Consider the following 15,512-nt stretch of genomic DNA (forward strand, 5'->3'; position numbering starts at 1 on the left):
CTGGTGTATGTAGGAACTGAAGGGATTTTTGAACCTTGTTCATATTTATTCTCCCTGGGTTTTATGCTCTTGAAGTTTCCAGACTCTTTTTCTGAGCCCAAAGCCCAGGCAGGGTGAACAGACAGATGTGACCCGTAGAGATGCAATGCTCCAGCACTGACAGCTCCTGGAAACATCCCCTAAGGTGGGCGCTGCTAGGAGCTGGCACCAGGGGCTTGATGCCATCAGCCTCAGCCTGGGTGGGCACATCCTTGCTCAGTCAGAAGCCACAGTGATTTTATTAACGAGCAACTCTTTACTAATGAGTAAAGTATGAATGAACTCACTGTTGGAGAACTCATTGATTCCCAGCCCAGCCCACCGCTCGTGTTACTCAGGTGACTACGATGTGCACATGTGTACACAATCACAAGGTATGGGTAAAGGCACGCTAGTAAATAAGTAGTTGATTTACTGACTTGCAAACAGCATGTTAGACCTCACTGCAATCAACCTGATACTTCTGAAGATGCTAAATTCACATGAAAATACAATTTTTAATGCAGCACCATGTGGTGGTTTTTTTTCAGCCTCAGAATGCTTTTCATGTACTGCTCTGGATGACTCGACTCCCAGACCAAACATCTTTCTTCGAAATTTTGCTCTGTTTTCCTTTACCTCTGCGAATGGGAGAACAGCACCTTATTAGAGACAAAATTGATGAGTCTCTATGAATCATTGCTTGGAGTTTGGAAAGGAAAAAAGAAATTTGGCAAGCCGATAGTTGGTAATATGTGTTTCTAAAACCTACTCTTTGAGAGGGCCAAGTTATTACATTGTGAAAAGGAGTTACTCAGCACGTGCTGTAACTTTTCATAGGGATTTTAGGCCAAATTTAAAGAGTGCTAATGATTTTGAATGCCAAGCTTGAGACCCTACAGCAGGATGGGGTTTTAAAAAGATTTGAACAACTGCCCTCCCTCCCCCCAGGTTATGCCTCCTGGAGATCTGGATATCTGGTGCCTGAAAATTAAAGCGCTTCACATCTGCAGTCATGGAAAGTCTTGGCCTTCGCATCCTTTTCAGTGCGTCGAGAGTGAACTCCCACCAAAGGCAGTGGGAGAGCTGCTGGCACGCACCAACCTATGCTGGCATGCTGGGAACGTCATTCATTATTGAAAAGAGGGAAAAACCACAACTGCGAGCGCCTTGTTTGGCAACCTGAGCGCATGCAGGGATGGGGCACACCGCTGCCCTGCAGACAGCCTGCTTCAGCTACTGGGGGTGACCTGGCCATGGCAGCTGGGAGGTAATTTATTCTGCTTCTCAATTACCTCATCCAGGTCGGCTATCACTGTGGGGAAGCCTGCCAAAAGGTTCTCCGACAACGGTTTGTATCGGATGCTTTAGAAGATGGCACAACCTGAGGGGGATGTGCCGTAAGGGCCAGCACCTACTCTTTTATTCCTCTTATTCATTTATGGCTTTAATAAATAATTAAAGATACTTGTGAAATCAGACCAGAGATAACGTAATTAATATTAGAGCATAATTCCTAGAGCTTGCCAGATAGCATAAACAGGTGCTACTGCAGGGAGGGCACGGAAGCTGAGCCTGATTCCTCCAATTCCAGCACTCGGGCTCGCTGCGAGCCGGCGACGCTGAGCTGGTGGTAAAGCAGGCAGGCCACAAGGACAGACCCGAGGACGGGCCTCGGGGAGCCCAGCCCTCAGCCCCCCAGTCACCTCCAGGCCCCCCATCGGCCACCTGACTCCCCAGCGGTGCAGCTCCACTGCAATTTGAGCCCATCTTTAACATTTCCCAAAGAAAGGGGAGACGAAAACAAAAGGATCATTTACTTCCTCTAATTGAGAAACAGGATAGGAAGCCAGATAAGCCAAGGAAAATTGGCACGACTCCACAGCCTTCAACCGATGCTAGAGAGCGGGGTGATGAGCACAGCAGAAAGGACAGGGGCACGCTACTACTGCTGCCTTGTGACAACAGTACCGGGCTGCTACCCGATGCACTTCATCCTCGGGTACAAAAGCGCTTTACGAGGAGGGCAGCGTCACGGAAATGAAGTTGCTTCGATTTACCCAGAAGGAGCTAAGCCAACCTTCTTTTCCTTGTCATTCACAATGTGACTTTTTTCCTTGCTAAGACAAAAATAATGTAGTGCTAGTTGTTGCCAAATAGCCACTTTTGAAACTTGGGTCCAGTCAATTTTAGCTACGCAAACTTGGCACGAACCAAGTGTTGCCTATGGATGGAGTTTACAGTGTGGGAAGCTTGCCAGAATCCTATTGCAGCCTACTTTGAGGTCTGGTGCTTCACCTTCTCACCCTACAACAAAGATTAAATAGTGTTCTAGCAAGGAAAAAACAGAAAACACCTGATGCTATTTTTTTCTCTTCCCTCCTTTGGATTCTAGGAATTAAGAGTACACAGGAGATGAACTTTGATAATGCCATGAGCAAAAACATGGCTTCTCCTGAAGCCAGCAGTACTTCCCCGGGCTGTGATTATTTATGTACAACACACACATAAATGCACACGCACACACAGTCGTCTTTAGGGCAGTCTGGTAGGAGAGCTCTCCTCTCACCAGGTTCTTAAAGGCACAAATTTAAAAAAAAAAAAAAAAAAAAAGCTGTTAAAAAAAAAAGGCAAACAAACGTTGTGAAACAATCCAAAGTTACAGGATCCATACTTTTTAAAGGATACTCAGCCGTCCTAAGGTTAGCAGTGGCTGCTGAACAGTGACCTCAGAGGGACAGAAATACTCAACAGAGCTTGTATGTCCCATGATCAGGGCAGAATGGGGTTTCTCCCCTCAACAATTACCCCCCAGGGAGCAGACTGAACAGTGGAGTCAAAGGAATTGGAGAAGCTGCAACCGCTCCTCTGGGCATCGCACACCCTGCTTTGGATCCTCTTGCTGATGAGGGACCCAGAAGTGGAAGCCCCAGCACTTCCCTGGTCCCTTCTTGCCTATAGGATCAGCAAGAGGTCATCGGTGCATTTACGGCTTTCCCTCTCTGCACAGAGGAAGTGGAAAGGGACAAACACCCAGAACATGCCCCCAGAGAGGAGAGTTACATCCCTGCTCGAGCCTATTTCGCATTTCCCACGTCTGCCACAGGACACAGGAACAGAGCAGGATGGGGATGTTCCCCTGGACCAGCTCTCCTTCGCCTCTCTGAAAGAATAGCTGAAACGAGATGGGAGGGTGTGGGTGGGAGGGAACCATGGAAAGATTGATGTAAATTCATTTTTTAAAGCCAAACAGATGAAAATAATTTTCGCAGCCCCACAGCTGTTCTATGTATTTTTTTTGGACCGAGCCCGAGCAAAATGCGGTGCAGATAATAGCCCTGACTTCGGGTAGATAAGCCCCACGTAATCAAATCAGCAGCACAGCCCCAGTGTCTCCCCGTCCTGGCAGCCGGTGAGCTCAGTGACAGAAGAGCATCTTCTCTCCCCCTTCTCGGGGTCCTTGTCCCCTCTCCAACACGGTCTGTCTGGGCGAGGTGCAGTCTTTGGTGGGCTGCTGCCTGCCCACCGCGCTGTGGTTCCAGCAGAGCTCCAGCGCTGTCCTGGGCTTTCCCTGCTCCCTGCCCACACCTTTGGGCATGAAACAGAGCAGACAAAAAAAAAAAAACAAAACAGAGAGGGAGCAGGACCTAAGTCCTGAAGCCATGTTCTCTGAGGCGACGCTGCCAAGCCCCGGACCACAGCAACGACAGACGGACTTACAGTCGCATTTATCCTGGGTTATTTTCCTATAAACCAACCCTGCCAGCAGCCGGCCAGTGCTTTCTGCAGCTTCTGCGGCGCTTTGTGGAGCAAGATCTTAGACTGGCTTTCAAAAGCTACAAAAATCTCTCTGTTTGGGAGCCAGACAACACATGTCCAGGAACTCACTGTCGTGCTCCGCGTCCCAGCGCTTGGTAGGAGGCAGAGCTGCCTTTTCCGCAGGAGGGCCCCGGCGCCCCACGGGCATCCTCTGGATGGGGACGGAGCCTGCTGCGAAGCGACAGGGTCATTTTGTGTCAGTGCTGAGCGATTTTCCTCCTGAAGTCAGCCTGAGCCTGACCCTCATCCTCACTGGGCTCTGGGACAGCCTCCAAAAGAACCGATGGGGAATATGAAATGCGGCGATGCTTTCAGGAGTCCAAGCTGGCACCTTCTCCTGCCTAGAGGTTCCTAAATGGCTTTGAAAACCTTGCTCTAAATGTTTTCTCTGGGACCGTTTCATTAAAAGGGAAGTGTTTAAAACAGCTTTTATAAAAATTGCTGAGGCTCTGAAAGCAATACCTCAGGCAGATGCAAGTGGGGTGTACAAAAAGCAACCACTAAAAGGCAACACCAAGTGGAACAGCTCGTGGGCTTCAGAGCAGGCTGAGGGCACCTGGGCTCGGCGACTTCAATTTCTAAGTGTGTTTAGCCCAAATCCCCACCTGAGGCCCTTCAGATGAGGAACAAGAGGCCTGGGGGTGCTCCCCTGTGCGCAGCCCCCTCAGCACAGGACTATCGCTGCATGGTTTTTATGCACAGCGGCACAATATAAAATCCATTTAGAAACTGGGCTCGCTTGCTGCTATTAAAGAATCCATCAGTGAATTTCATTTTTTATTGGTTCCCTTACAAAACTCACAGCGGTGTGTTGTGTTTGTTTTTCCAGAGCACCAATAAAAATCTTTTTGATTAAAAAAATTGAGAGAGGGAGAGAGAAAGAAAGAAAAAAGAAAGGAATGAAAAGCTGACCTGGCGTAACCCATGCGAGCGCTGAGCCTCAGCGGTGTTATATAAAAAGCGCCAAGAGGCAGCAAATCCAATTGCTGAGCAACTGCTCGACTGTGGCTGCAACCAGCAACCATCAAACCCCATTTATGACAGCATTTTTGTTTCATAAAAATAAGCACAATCAAGCTCTGCTATATTAAACCAGGTTTCGTCGGAGACCAAACACTGAAGGAGAGGTATGGCAGATGTAGAGCCCCAGGAGGAAAGCACAAAGCTCGCTCTGCTTTTCCATAGTGCCAATCCTGCCACACACAGCCAGCACAGCTGGCTCCAGGTATTCGGGATGCTACACTGCTACACTGCTCCACAGCTGTCAAACCATCTACTTTAGACATTTTTCCATCTCATTTATGGGCACGCAAACGTCTCAAAATCTGCTGCCTTTGTGTGACCTGCAAGCTCATGTGGCCTACATCCAATCCTGCTTTTTAACGCCCACCTGCAACCAAGATGGAAGTTGTGAGCAAGGTGGAAATTACAATTAGATACCCCAAAGATGGACAAATATCCCGAAGACGGTAGCCACACTACATCAGGTGCTATACAGAAAAACTGTGGATACGTCCTAAGTCAGGGCCACTTACTCCTGCGGGACGAAGCACAGCAAAATGCACTGCAGTTGGCATCCAGTTTTCCAAAATGATGCCTGTGAAGAACAAACCTAAGAAGCTTAATTTCCATTTATATGGATTGGTTGAAATTCTGTGCAACTGAAAATATATTGTAACTGCATTATTAGGATGGAGCTGTAATAGGAAATCAAGGTTCTCTTTTTCTTTAGAGGGAAAATAAAACTAAATGCATGTAGTTCATATTATAGGGAGTTTTACTTAGCAGAACAGAGTTGGTGGATTTTTTTTAAAGAAAAACAGGAATTCTGACCTTTGTATCAATTGTTTCTCAAAATGTAATTTTGTGTAACTACACTTAGAGAGAACAAGCAATTGTAGAAAAAAAGAATTGCTTTAAAAATACATAATTTTCCCCATCTCAATTACAAAAACGATTTTTCAAAATATCAACTAAATTTATACAGTTCAGTTATTAGATGAAAACCTGCAAGCAGATAAACACCAGCATTCAGAGCATTTTATTTCTGTTCCCTTTTTTTTTTTGTCAACCCTAGAAAAAAAAAAAAAATCCTATTTTATTCACAAGTGCTTGTCAGATATCTGTTAGAGCTTGTGGGATGGTGGGATGTTGATGTGCTGCTCGCTTTGGCTGCTCATTACTAGGTGCTGATTCTTGGCCAGCCACCAGAGAACCAGGAACACGTCCCACGAGAGCATGGGTGCTGGTGGGAAGGCACAGGTTCTGCCGTGAATTCCCACAGACATCATAAACCAGAAACACCTTCATGGGCAAGAAATGGGGAACAAATGCAGCCGACCCAAACGGCTGTCCAGAACAGGAATTCATATTTGCAAACACTCTGTCATCTTGGGCTATCTTTAGAGATGGTCTTTAGAGGACCACGAATCCTGCTAAAAAATCAGACAGCTTAGGTGTTGCTAAGCCTCTTGGATGCTTTCAGAAATCCCTGCTCTGGAGCTCATCTAACTTGGAAAAGAAACGGAGGGCAGCTCTGGTGGAATATACACTTATCCATGTCTGCACGGGTGGATGCTGATAGCGCCTTTATCAGGTTCAGCTTAATCCCCTTGGGAAACAAGCCATTAAATAATCCCTCGGAGGCAGTAGAGCGCAGGAGCACACACTCGGGGCAGCGCTGAGCTTCGCAGCCTCGCTCCCCGCCTCTGCAAGCGCCTGGCCTTCAGATAAGGAGGTGTTCACCGAGCGGGAAGTTGGTCGTAGGCAGAATCTCCTAACTCTTGGGAAAAGTCACACAGCTACACAAGAGCAACGGCCAGCGTTGGCGTTCTGTCTTCTTGTGGGTGGGAAACGAATAGCCCGAGCAAATAACATGGTGCAGGAAACCTCTGGGGATTAAAACATGATACGCCGTGTTTCAGTGGGGATTTAGATAGGCCTCCCGGAAGAAGGAATGTTTCCCTCACGGCCTCTAGATTACCTTGCTGCTTTTGTTGCTGTCTTCTTTCACCACGAGCTTTCATTTGGAGGGAAGTCATTCACCACTGGGATGCATGTACAGAAAGCAGCAAACTCCAAGCACTGTTTTTGCAGGGGCCTTTTTCTTTCCACCCCATCGGCAGAACAGATCTTACACGGACACAAGAAAACTATTATGCTAAGCCTGTTCCCAGGACAGGAAAAGTCCTCTCCCATCCTCATTAACAGTGTAAAAAGTATTCCAGGTTTGCAAGTGCTATAGGAAGGGTTTGACAGACACGACTGTTGACCCAAAATATTAGCGAGGATTGGAAAACAACCGGTTGAAGCTTTCTGAACATGACCGTCAGCATGACTGCCAAAGAAAGCATCAGCACCCGTTACTTCATGAACCAACATGCGATTTGCTGAAGCACTTACACGGCTTAAAAAGGCTAAATCCTGCTTTCAGAGGGGCTTAATCACCACAGAGTGATTTAGGCATCTCAGTACGTTTGAGGGTCTGGCCACTGAAAGTACAACTTTCAGTGGAAATGAGCAGTTGATTATAAATTTTGAAGTGGGAGATTCCTACTAAATAGGCTGCTGGGGAGACCCAAAGCTGCTGTGAAACACCTTCCTGTACGTATCCACGCAGGCACGTGGACAAAGAGCTAGAACAGAGCATCCTATGTCTGGTAACAACAGCTGAGGTGGGACACGCGGACATCCCCGGCTGGCAGCAGCATCAGGGACCCCACTGATGGGACAGAGATATACTTTTAGGAAGTAGGTAGCTTCCTTTTGCGTATGAAGCAGTTAAAACACAAACTTCTTGCCCACAAAAACATAAAAGATCTTCTAAGACTGGGCTTGCATGCAAAACTTAAAAAATAGGACACTTACATAATACAGGAACAGCATTGACTCAACTCAGCAGAGAAAACGAGAAGCTTCAGTCCGCGTCGGTCAGACAGGGTTTCAGGTTTTTTGCTTTTTGTTAAAGCCACGCGACAGTGATGTACTGCATTAGCCCTAGCCTAGGAGGCTTTCTCTCGCATGGAACCCACACTTTGTTTGAAGGCATCGTTCTGCTTTTTGCCATCATAACCATTAGAAATTAACCACCAAAACCATCTGCTGTGAATGTCAAAAGCTGCTACATCAACGTTTTATCAAAGGTGCAACAGGACTCGTACCCTGGCAGGGATCGTAATGAACATCAATCACAGCAAAAAGTAACAGACAGTGAACAGAAATTCACGTCCTTTTCAGTACAGGACCTGGCAGATTATTAGTTTGGCGCTTGCGTGGGTCAAAACATTGAACTGCAAAGTTTAACCCAAGGATTCTGAAGTTCATAACCCCTCTGAAAGTGAAAGCTGTGAATTAAGTCAATAGTAATCACAAATCAAGCTTCAGGCTAAGTAGTTTGTCATTTAAAAGCCTTAAATCAGCAGCTGGAGTGGCATTACTTGAATTTAATGGGCACACAGCAAAGTGCTGTTTAATTAACCATTGCCAGCCTGATGTTTCAGAATCCCCCTCAATTTGCCATTAGCTTTAACGTATATGAATAGCTAGAGCTTGCTGGAAATGCTCTGTTGGGAGAAATTTTGGAGCGATGAAAGCTCAAACATTTTCTCCATGAACATTTCCATTTTACTAACTACTAAAAGTCACAGAGAAACACCTTAAAATAATTTTTTTCATTTTGAGTCAGTTCAGTATTAATGGAAAGTTCCCCCACAGGTAAGTATATCCATGATGACACATTACCTGATGTAAATCTAAGTTCCAGTTACTAAAACCTTGACTTTTGTTTGTTTGTTTGTTTTATTGAGTTAGGCTCTTTGCTTGGACGATCCAAAAGGAAGCACAGAAATCCTCCTACCTTGGTCCGTTTGGAAGGTGTCTGGAGGAACATGGCTCTTGCCTCATGATGGCCTCCCATCGTCACTCATGTCAACGAGCCTCTGCAGAAACAAGCAGAAACAAAACTCAAAAGGCTATAAAGAAACCCTTAAAACAGTAATGGAAAGATTGTGTGTGACAACCAGAATAGCTGGAGGCTTCGTCTTTCAATCTGCAATAGAAATGGAGAGTCTGAAAGGCAGCTAAGATCACCCTGACAGTCTTCCCGAGGACATCTATGATACAATTAGAAACGCTGCATGTGATTTGCTTAGTATCACCAGCACGGCTTCCAAAACCAAGGACAAATACGATTTCCAAAACGTCGAAGCATTGTTTTTGTCTATAATGCCAGCTGAGCAGGCCAGTGAACTCATTCCTGCTTACCAATAAACTTTTATTTAGTTTTCCACTGTGAGATTAGATCATGCAGGAAAAGTTCACCAAATAATACTGTAAAAAGAGATGAACTCACACAAGATTTTCATCGGTCACTGAAAAGAAAAAAAAAAAAAAAACACCCTCTGTCAAACTACTGGAAATGAATTAACTTTGAATACTTGACTACATAAACATTTCTGCAAAAACGCTTTGGGATGAAAAAATTATTTATTGTGCCCTCCAGGGAAATGTACCTCGTCAATTCCTTGTCACTAAATCACTTGCTAACAGTTCTGGTGTGAGGTAAATTGCTGTTTAACCCTGATGAGTTTAAAGACCTTGATGCCTAATGAATTCTCCTATTCATACTGGAGGTTACATCTGCACTAGAGCTCTCTTTTAACAGCCTGGTGCTGAAAAGATCTGATGTAATTTTATTTACCAAACAGGTGTCAGCAATCATATCCAATGATGTCAGGAGGCTTGATGGGAACTTGCTTTAAGATGAGTATCAGAGCCAGTGCTCCGCAATCATAAAAAGGCTCTCCCCTAGGTAACAAGAGCCTCGGAGCATGTTCACAACGCCTGATGATTGAGCAAGGGCTAGTTAGTGCTGCCATGAGCAAAAGCAATAACCAGACGGGTTAATTGCACAAATCCTGTTAGCACAGCTCACCTGCTGAGCTCCTGGGGCGGCTCCACGGGAGGGCCCTTTGCTCATGCAACGCAGCACCCCAACAAGGGCATAACCCCGGGTGCTGCCCTCCTCTGAGGGGCACCCAGGGCTACTCCAAAGGAGATGGTGCTCAGCAGAGCTGCACCACTTCACTGCAGCAGATGGGCACAATGTCTCCTTCATCCCGCTTAGCGAGGCTGAGAAGCTGGAATGCTTTACAATGGGAGGTAAGGAAAGAGCTCCCAGTACCGTGATGCTTCGCTAGCATAAACTTGGCTGTAGGTTCCCTGGATCACCTCCGAGACAATTTTGAAGTAACCCAAAGGCTGCTGAGCATGGCCCCATGTCCACCCCCTCTGGGCAGGCCACTGCAATGTAAAGGGCTGGGACTTGACTTGCTGTATGCTCAGTCCCTCAGGGAGCATCAGTGTGCTGGGAGATTGCAGAAGATTTTGGCTACGCAGCGCCATTCCCTTGGCAGGAGAGAAATTTGAGGCAAAAAGGCAGAAACGCTGGACTCTTGAATACCTGATGCTAAGGCCACATGCAAGATGAAGGTCCTCCACTTGTAGAGCTTGTTATCCTCCTAAACTAAATAATCTTAACTGTGCTATTAAGTATTTCTATCAGATTTGTTTTTAAGACAAAATACGTCTGTTTTAGCTAATGGAAACATTTCGCAGAATATATATATATATATAAAAATTAGAATCTACAAGAGAAAGAAGATTTTTGGCTGAAAACTTTCCTATTGCAGCCTCGCGCTGAAAACTTTCCAGGTTAGACTAAAAATGTTTAGTCTTTAATGACAATGTTAAATTTTCCATGGAAAAAAGGAAATGTTTCCCAGATATGTTAATATGCTACAAGCTATACTCCTCGCTGCTGGAAATGTATTTGTTTGACTATATAATTTCAGGCACTAATTTTGCATTCCTGCACCTAGAGTTTTAAACAGGAGATTACTTATTTTCATCAGAGCAGTAAAATAGCATCAAAACTCTGCACGGGCATTTATGCAGATATAAAGCCATTCTAATTTGTTCAGCTTAACTCATAAAACGAAGGCAATGTGCAGTGGCAGTTGAATTCAGAGCAAGCTTGCCACTAGTTATTAGGTCTCCGTGCGGACAGCCCTACTTGGCACTGTTGGTGGTTTGGTCTAACACGCTCCCCAAAACACGCTGTATTAAAGCACACGCTTCTTCAGACCTGAAGAAGAGCCCATCAGCCTGCAAGGTTGTGTCTGCTTTTTCCAGCTACATCAGTTGCATCTAATAAAACCCATTACCAAAGATCTCATCTTGTTTACATCCCACAAAGGCACACTGAGGGCAGAAAATGAACGTTGAGTCAATCGGTGGGACTGGGCTCTGTCGAGCCAGGCTCCTGGCAGGTTTTTTGCACAGAGCAGTGCATGGTAGCAGTAGATTTCAGTGCTTTTGTTAACTTCAGTACAGCATTTTCTACTCCGTAAGACCTAATTTTCCAGGTCCAAGCCTACGTGTTTTTTAGTTTTTTCTCCCTTTCAATGTTGTTACTAGGTATTTAGCTCTTTCTTCCTTAATGGCAATTTAATAAGACCCAGCTGACAAATGCCCAGTGGAGTGACCAAGCAGCACCTGAAAGAGATGGGATGTAACATTGCTATAAAGTGCCTGAGTACAATCATTGTTATTAAAAGGATAACCAAATGAATTCGTAATGATGGGACACTCATTTCAAAGTGTTTCCATAGCTGTTACACATCAGGAAAAATAGGGAAGTTACCTCATTTTCTCCAATCCTAAATAACCTTATAAACTCACCAAAGAAATTAATTAGCCAATATTTCTTGAAAATTCATAACAAAGTTTCCATTTTTCCGTCAGATAATTCCTTAGTGCATTCTGGTTTTTAACTTCCTTCAAGCCTGGATCATTTTGATGTGTGAACAGACATTTTGTGTTTCCATGGGTTATTTCCACAGGTTCAAATATCTTATGTAATTGACATTTTCCTGCTTACAAAAGCTGTCAAACTTAAAAGTAGCAGTTGATTGATAAAACATGGTTTTTGTCTGCAACTTAACTTCATTGTTGGGGCCTATTGCTCAAGCTCTGAATAACTCCTCTCTTCAAAGTGACATGCATTCGTATTTTTTTTTTTTCAAGCATCTGTGCTTTAAACTATATTTATAAACTAGAAAACAGCAGCAACTGCTTTTTCTTTTTTCCTACAGGTAGATCTCCTCAACAATTTCCTTCCCTTTATAATTGCTACTCTTTAAATAAGCAGTGCAACTTGACTTTAAAGTAAAGACTCCCAAAGTCAGCACACTAATCATTCAGCAACAGCTATGCTTTCCAGTCCTGACTATAAAGAAAAAAACGGGGGAAGAGAGCACTGAAATTTATGGCATCTATGGGGAGCTATAGCTACACGGGCTGTAAAGCAAGCAGTGCAAATAACAGTAACAAAAAGCCCAACAATTATGAAAGGACCATTTAATCTAGCTGTGACAAATGCCCAAATGTGATCCAGAGCCTGGTGGGTCTTGCTTGTTGCGCTGTGGGTCTTGGTTGATGCAGACATGAACAAGCGGGGATCACTGAAATGGCCACAGTGACTGTACAGGCAGGGACGTGGCGCTGCCAGCTGCCTTTGCCTCATTGCAAACCATCACCAGTACAGTGCTTCTCGATGGGCAGCCACCTACGTTTCCCACCTGGATATTGCTTTATGCTGCAAACACTCAGCCATGTTGTAACAGCACATCACTGTTACTCTTCTTCATGCTCCGAGAGCTGAGACAGGCGTCACACAGCCCCTTCGCTGCCCACGAGCCCCTTGCATTTTGATTTTCCCCAGGAGACGGCCTCCAACAGCCTCTTCCCCTCTCTCGTGTAAGCCTGCTCTGCTCAGAGATGTCTCCGTCACAGCCTTTCGGGGCCTTAATTTTGCAGCCCCGTAATCAGCACAGTCTCAGAATTAAATTCAGTTGTCCTGAGCAGGGATGGATTGAAGCAAGTGCCAATTTTTTTATTGTTATTTTTTTTTTTTGCGTCAAGGCCCAGACACGGCAGTTCCACATGCCTGTGGCAGAAAAATGTTATTGCTTTCTGAAGCCGTTGTTTTTTCAATGACATGACTTCCTGCAGGGGCGTTTTAATTATTGTTGGTGTATCACCTAACTTAGTTATGTATTGCTTTGAAATTGCTCTTTGTATCTGATAGTAAGAGGATAGAAATAAACACGGCGGTGTTTATTCGCTTCCCCTTGCCCTGCGTTGGCTTGGTGCAGCCTTCTCTTTGGATTACACAAGCACAGGGCGGGTGAAAGAGGAGGTCCCAAAGAAGAGGCCATGCCAAGCACATGCGCTGACACCTTTACGCTGGCAGGTGCTTTCTCTTAAGCTGCCTGTGTTAGCAGTCAAATGGAGATCACGCACACAGACCCCCACAGCTCTGAGGACAGAAAATTGCTGAAGACCGAGGGCTGCATTGATGTGTTAAGTGGCCATTCCTAGGAGAAAAAATAAGAACAGAGCTCCTGAACCAAATACATCACTGTTGTGCTGGGGTATGCAAGCCACTGCACAACTGTGGCAGAGAAGCAATATTTGCAAGTGTTTGTGTATAAGTGCGTGAAGTGATATCCCAGCCACCCATGAAACAGAGGCAAGGAAAGCTTCCTCGTTGTACTGCCAAGGTAGGATTGAAGGGCTCGACGCTAGCCAGATGGCAGCAGAGTATGCACAACCTACAGTGCGCTGCTGAAATACATCCCGGTCTCGTTACTTCGCTATTTCCGATGTATGTAGGTATCGAGGGCTGGGGGACGACACCTTGCTGCGCTCAGCTCAGTCTTCACCTTGAACTGGATTCACCTCCTCCCCATCCAGGTGACAGTTAAGTTCCCCGGATTTCATTTGTTTTTCCCTAAGTTAATCACCAGAAAGTTTTCTTTTTACGAGAAAGAAAAAAAAAAAAAAGGCAATTCATAAAAGAGATGGTTCCTGAAAGGCAGCGTGCCAAGAGCAAGATAAAGCATTTCAAACCATCAGCTGCAAAGTACATGCATTAGGAAGCTGTGAAGTTGGCTGCTCATTTTGGGGGAAACCTCTCTTATCTTGAAAGAATTTGGATGATTTTTGTAGTCAGACAGGACAGATCCTTCTGGGATCACGAAAGCCTTCTCCCTTCCTACCAGAGGCACCAAGAGAAGGCACCATGAGAACAGCTTTCAGCAGAGGCAGTTATTATTAATGGTTTCTTCATTAACAGGGCAATTTCAGTCCCATTCTGCCTCTCCCAGTGAGGACGGAAGTTCTCAACTTTCAAAAGCAATCTGAGCAAGCCATGTGAGGATTTCGCCATTTGTGGCTTGGGAAAGTAGAGATGAAAGACTTCTAAGACCTTTTGCTTGGATTTGTTTTCTACTGTGTGATGATTATGACATTACTCACCACATGTGCCATCTTCCCATCCAGGAGACCGTGCTGGGTAGACCCGGTGCACTGTGTAACTCATTTTGTACTTCAGGGCTTTCAGTTTCCATCTGCTTTTTGCCACCAAGGCTGAGGTCCCAACTGGAGAGCTGTTAAGTTGGATACCTAAGGCGATATTTACACCGGGAACTTCTCAAAGAAAGGCCACAATCCTGCTTCAGGGCTACGTGGAGCTATAAAGCCTCGTGTTTCTTTAACAAACTGTTTCTCAAGGCTTTATTTTTTGCGCTGAATGTTGTGCCGTGCTGAACAGATGCCTGCAAATGGAGGATGCACTTGCACCACCTCTTGCAAGAGCTCTGAGACTGCACTCGCTGCTCCTGGGAAACAAAAGTCCAAATGCACAGCAAAAGAAATCCTCCAGCCAGCTCTCCACTCCCACTTCCCAACCCTGCACACCTGGTGTTTAACATATACAAGGGCAGAGACTTTCCTTTTCCCACAACCTGAAAAGCGGAGTTTAGCAGCAAAGCTGAGCAGAATGGGAACCTGGCAGACCCTCTGCTTTCTGCTCTTTCTGCCTCCTCCTTTGCTAAGGCTTATTTTCAAATCCACAGCCTTCTGCCATTCTGCAGTGAATAAACCTCACTGAGCGGGAGGACAGAGGCAGCTCCTGGTGCCGAAACTTCTCGGCTCATACGCGCAGCCTGCCCACGCTCGTGGCCATGGCCTGAAAAACCGTACTGAAATCCTCTTGCTTCAGACCCACAACAATCTTTGAACCCAGACAGATGTCCAGAGATGAAAGGGGGAAATGAAGCTGCTGAGTTCCTTTCCTGCCATGACAGAAGCGTACACACCAGTCAACTACTTCCTACAGCCAGCCCCACCCTCCAAAATTCTGAGAAAAAAGGGAAAAAAAAGCTCAGCTAATGAGAATTGCAGCACTGTTCACGCCACAGTAGTTAAGGTTGTATTCATTATAAATCCCCTTTTCAAGGTTTCTGTCACTCAGCCATAAAAATCATACTGGGTTGAAATTTAGCATCCAAGCTTTCTGCCCAAGGACAATATTTTTGACAGAATTTGGAAACAATTGGTTTGGCAAAGTGCACCTCAAGTTTTAAGGAGTGCAAAAAAGAATAGTGGTTAGTGGTGTCAGATGCTATTATTTTATGCTCTTATAACTTAAAAACAACTAATTTAGGTTCTGTGGTTGTTATTACTCCATAATTTCCTCCGAAATATTTGGCCCGTTCCTAATAACAAACTCCTGCAAATTGCTAGCACCGCTTTAAATAGAAAAATAATAG

The 15,512-nt window shown here is 45.2% G+C and overlaps 1 long non-coding RNA gene across 1 annotated transcript; it reads right to left on the bottom strand.

The window, feature by feature from the left end:
- Positions 1 to 4,623: 4,623 nt before the first annotated feature.
- Positions 4,624 to 9,485, bottom strand: LOC118164099. Its single transcript, XR_004749338.1, has 4 exons — positions 9,348 to 9,485; positions 8,693 to 8,774; positions 7,285 to 7,340; positions 4,624 to 7,174 (listed from the first exon to the last, which is right to left on the bottom strand). It is a non-coding gene; the product is annotated as an uncharacterized LOC118164099 (long non-coding RNA).
- Positions 9,486 to 15,512: the final 6,027 nt, after the last annotated feature.

This window comes from Oxyura jamaicensis, chromosome 3 (assembly GCF_011077185.1).
Source record: "Oxyura jamaicensis isolate SHBP4307 breed ruddy duck chromosome 3, BPBGC_Ojam_1.0, whole genome shotgun sequence".
Classification (NCBI taxonomy): Eukaryota; Metazoa; Chordata; class Aves; order Anseriformes; family Anatidae; genus Oxyura; species Oxyura jamaicensis.